The sequence below is a fragment of the Cupressus sempervirens genome, chromosome 10 (genome assembly GCF_028749045.1).
Source record: "Cupressus sempervirens isolate cs-2001-9-10 chromosome 10, ASM2874904v1, whole genome shotgun sequence".
NCBI classification, from domain to species: Eukaryota; Viridiplantae; Streptophyta; class Pinopsida; order Cupressales; family Cupressaceae; genus Cupressus; species Cupressus sempervirens.
The window spans coordinates 5,355,068-5,360,636 of NC_143127.1; positions in this window are offsets into that span (position 1 = coordinate 5,355,068).

Consider the following 5,569-nt stretch of genomic DNA (forward strand, 5'->3'; position numbering starts at 1 on the left):
AATTAATTAACTCCTTTGGGAAATCAATCCATGGAATGAGGCTATTAGAAGAGTCAAGTATGAAGTCAACACCCATATTAGCTACAATGTCTGCAAGCCTATTTCCCTCCCCATATGAGTGAGGGAAATAACATTCCTCAAAAGAGTAGTAATGCTTAAACTTGTTTCAAAACATAACTAATTTTCCAAGAATAAGATTTTTGATTGATGCATGCATTGATAATAATTGTTGAATCACCTTCAATGTGCAATTTATTAAGTCCCAATTGTTTGGATGAAACCAATCCATGAAGTAATGTTAATACTTTTTCCATATTGTTTGTTCTAGGAGGAATGCTAGAGGATTTAAGAGCAAGAAAAGAACCACGATGATCTCTAATTCAAACACCAATGAAAAACTTGCCTAGGTTGTCCTTTGAGGCACCATCAAAGTTTAGTTTGACTTGGTCAGAATGAGGAGGAAGCCATTTAATATTTTCTCTAATGCAAGAGAGCTTCGTGTGACATATAGGAGCATGCATAGTACAGAATGCAAGGACCTTGTATTCATTGATAATTATGTTATCCTAAGGGGACAAAACATGATTCCCTTTAAAATTCTAAATATTTGCATTAACAATCTCTATCATGAATTTTTCTAATCCTTCCACAACCTTTTGTAGTGATGATGAGATTTGACAAAAGATTCTCTTGTTTCTCTCCCACGAGATAACCCAAACAATAGAAGATGGAATACATTTCCATATAAATGCAAACATTGCATTAGAGTAAAGGGTGGCCCAAGATTGGAAAATATCCCATTATGTGTTTGCAAGGGCATAAACATATTTAGTTTTTTCATAAGATGAAGCCAACATGATTGGTCAAAATAGTAAGTGAGGAACAAGTGGTCTACTGTTTCTATCTCCTCATTGCAAAGGACACATTGGAAAGAATGAGAAATGTTAAAGTTTTCTAATATGTCACTAGTCAAGATCTATTTTTTCAAATCAAGCCAAGTGAAACATCTTGCCTTTAGCAAAACTGAATTATTCTAGCAAAAGGAGAAGGCTTTCTAGTGTGGTTTATGAGAACTTATTGTTAGCATGTTAGGATTGATTGGGAGACTGTTGAGAATATACTAAAAGGGGAGATTTTTGGCATTTTGATTGAATGTTTATGTGTTGTACTCATGATAGATTTGTCATTGATGCTAACATATATGTGGTTTGGTATGTGACATATGAAGTTTCAGTACATCACAGGGGTAGATTTGATCAGTAAGTTTTGGATATGGCGAGTCAAGCTATGAAGACTTAGATTCATATTCATGGATGTGTTCAAATGCTACATATTTGTCCGTGCATGTTTATATGAAGAATTGGATACGTTGCATTTGATTTAGTGAAGACTAGCTGTAGACCAATGTGCAGGAAATAAATTGGTATTTCAGTTGTATCTGGCAAGAGGAATAGAATGAAGATAAGCAAGCTTAGATCATGATTCAAGACATGTTTTTGGTTCTATGTTCATGATAGTAGATGTTGAGTTTCATTCTATGGAGACCACTGAAGTGTAACGTGTGATATGTTCACTAACACCTGACTCTTGTAACGAGACTTATTTTGGAAGTTGTAAAGTGTTTTGTAGCAGGTGGAACTTAATTGTAATATCATATTGAGGTCCTATATTACTCATTGTATATTTGGAAAGATCAAAAGGCCAAATCAATTAGTTAGTAGGACAAGGTATAAAGGAAAGGTTGTTTCCTTGGTTGTTTATATCACATTGTATTGTATTGATGTGTATATGGTCAAATGATACGAGTTTCATCAGAGCATACCAACAGATGATGTTGAGATTGATTTGAGAACTTCAAAGGAACTATATTGGAAAAGAGGTTTTTGTATTGGCTAGTTCACTACTTCGATATGCTATCCTAGAGATATATTTTGTGTAATAGTTTTGAAGCAATTTAGATAGTCAGTTATATTTTTTATTGTTCCTAACAGGGCTAGAATCTCCTGACAAGGATTCAAAGTCTCCTAATAGGGACTCATATGTACTGATTGTATTGAATTAACTCTTGACAGGGTCATATCCTCCTACGAGAAAATTTTATATTAGTACATCATATTGTGGGTTCCATCCCTACTAGGGTTTCCCCTTTGATCAAGGGTTTCCCTAGTTAACAAATCATTGTGTCATTGTGTATGTTCTGTCTCTTGTCATTGCTTGAAGGTGAAACCTAAAAAGCCTTACAAATCAAAAATTAAAAAAAATTGTTTTTTTTTTGTTTGTGAAGATGATGAATTTGATTTCACAAAGATAAAATTTATAGACATTGATGATGAAGATGAAATATGATTTATTTCTATAAAAGAAGAAAGTCCTATAAAAGAAGAGAAAGTAGTTGTATCTCATGTAGAAAAGAAAAAGTCTAACAAGATCATAGATAGTGGATGTTCACATCATACAATAGGTTATAGAGAATTTTTTATTGAATTCAAAAGCTATGATGGTGGAGTGGTTAGAGTTGGTAATAATGCTCCATGTCCTATTAAGGGAAAAGGGTCTATAACACTTAATGGTCAAACTAACACTAAAGATGTCTATTTTATTGATCATTTGAAGCATAACCTTTTGAGTGTTGGATAACTTGTAGACAATATTAAACAAGGGATATTTTTTACAATTTAGTAAGAAGACATATCTAATCAAATATGAGAATGGTAAACTAATTGGAACAAGTATACAAACAAAAGGTCATATACTTCAATTGAATGCTACCGAGATTAGTTGTTTGGTTGCTAGAATTGATGACAGTTTGTTGTGCCACAAGAGTTTCTATCATATAAACTTTCATAATGTTGTGAAGCTCAATAACAATAATGAAATAAGAGATTTTCCAAAGATTATAAACCTTCTAACATTATTTGTGAGGATTGTGTGATGGCTAAATAGAAGAAGAAATCATTTCCAACAATTTTATTCACTACATCAAAAAAGTTGGAGATTGTTCATACAGACTTGTGTGGTGGTCCTACAAAAACTAGAGTAGAGTTTATGAGAACTTATTGTTAGCATGTGAGGATTGATTGGGAGGTTGTTGAGAATATACCGGAAGGGGAGATTGTTATAATTTGAATTGGATGTTAATGTGTCATACTCATGATAGATTTTTCATTGATGTCAACATATATGTGTTTTGGTATGTGAGATATGAAGTTTCAATACATCACAATGGAAGATTTGATCAGCAAGGTTTGGATATGGCGAGTCAAGCTATGCAGGCTTAGATTCATATTCATGGATGTGTTCAAATGCTACATATGTGTTCACTCATGTTTATATGAAGGATTGGATAACTTGCGTTTGATTTAGTGAAGACTAGTTATAGGCTAGTGTGTAGGAAACAATTTACTAGTATTTTAGTTGTATTTGGAAAGTGAAATAGAATGAATATAAGAAAGCTTAGGTCATGGTTCAAGACATGTTTGTGGTGCTATGTTCATGATAGTAGATGTTGAAGTTTATTCTATGGAGGTAATTGAAGTGTAATATGTGATATGTTTACTAACACCTGACTCTTTGTTGCCCCACTTTTCATCATGTACCAATTTTGCAAAGTGGAGATTAACTTGTATTGAGTTTAGTTTGGTTGAGTCAGTTGATCCTTTCTTCCTCAAGTGATAAGTATCTCCATTGGGTTTTCATCTTTTCCCTTCTCTCGCATTGTATGCCCAAGTGGGTTTTATTTATCATCATGAGTCTTTGGGGTAGTTTAGGACCTTGCTTGATGGAGATTCTTAAATTATGTTACTTTAGATGAACTTACTTGCAGCTCATTTTGTTTCGAACATATAGAAAGTTGAACTGGAGAAAAATCTAGTTTTGTCTTCTCCGTGGTGGGTTTTCGCACCCCAAAGGTGAAACTCTGCCGAGATTCACAAATGCAACTTGTGAGCTTAAATGAAAAGAGGCGAATTATGTTATGGATAGATCATTCAAGTATTGCCATGTTTTCACTATGGGAACCCTTCAAAACTCACTAAGATGATTAAAAAAGGGGCATCGGTAGAAAACTCAAAAGCAACTTCTCCTCGGTGGGCTTCGAACCAAGAAGTCAGTTTTTCGAAAGAGCATTTGTGAAAGAATAAAGTGAGTTAGTGGGTCCCATCTTTCACTTGCAAAGCTAGTTTTATATTTTTTGAAGGCTTAAAGTAAAGAGGTTAGGGAAAAGAAGGTAAAATGAGGGCAAAAGAAGAAAAATGGAAATCATCTTCTCCTCTGCGAGGTTTCTACCCTTGAAGGTAGTTTTCTGCATCCAACAGAAAATCACTCTTGCAAGCATGGTTATTTGACAAATCGATTATAGGAGGCTAAAAAAGATAAGGGAAGCATGTTGATCATATTGAGGAAGGTGTTCTATTCAAAATCTAGCTAAGCAGATTTTTACTCACAGAGTACTCCGTTCTTAATTCTCCGCAGCTTGGTGAAAAATGGGAAAGTAAAACTGTAATAAAGGAAAGTAACCATTGGGCCAACAAAAACAGTGAAAAGACAAGAAAGAATCCATTGTAACCTCGACATTTACTAATCTAATGAATTTATCATTTAATTTGTTTGTGTGGCGTGGATCTTAAAGATTAACGCGTGGATTGGAGTTTCTATATAGAGATGAACATAACAGATTTTCAAATTACTACTTACTTATTTGAATTGTTATGCCATTGAGTTGACTATTGATTCTGAAATTCCCACAGTTACAAATTTATACTCTCTATCCTATTTTGAGTGTTAAGATTTCCAATTTATCTCTACCTCAGTCGAGATGGCAACAAGATTTGTTGGATTTGATGGATTGGGTGGAATCAAGTCTACATGGCAGAATATCACAGACACTTCAATCTATTTCTTTGACATGCAAGATTTCCAAAGAAGGTTGAGGATGGAACCAATGCATCCCATAATAGAGAAACTCTAGGGAAGTGGGATGGTAGAAGCAACAGGATTTCCCGTAGCAGTACAAGCCCCATAGCTAATTATTGAATGTATCAATCACTATAACCCAGATACGAAGCAAATCTTATTGCCTGATCAAACAGTGTTAATCTCAATTGATAGGCAAGTAGTAGTCAATTGTTTGCAGATTCTAGAACGAGAGGAGTTCTCTGAATTAACGATTGGGGGAGCCTTGTCTAAATTCTCTCTGAAGAAGATGGTGTGGTGAAAGGAGATCATGAGTTCTTGGTTCCAAAAGCCAAGGGAGCTAAGCGTAAGGTCCCTAAAACCCTTTTCGGTACTGATCTCAAGCCTGAGATTGTGGACATTCTGGTCCTCTTGCATCGACTTAAAGGTGAGGTAGAAGCCTTTAATTTTGTAGAACAATACTTCTTTTTGGTGCAAATTATTTGCTCGAATACACAATATATTGACTGGGTGTATGAGGTAAGTGAACATCTGTCTAGGGCTCTCAGTGCAGCTAAGTTCTACAATTCATTTTATATGTCTTCTTTCTTGATATATATGTTGGCTTCCCTACAATTGTGGTCGGGACTCCCCAGAATAGAGAATTTTCCAGATGATG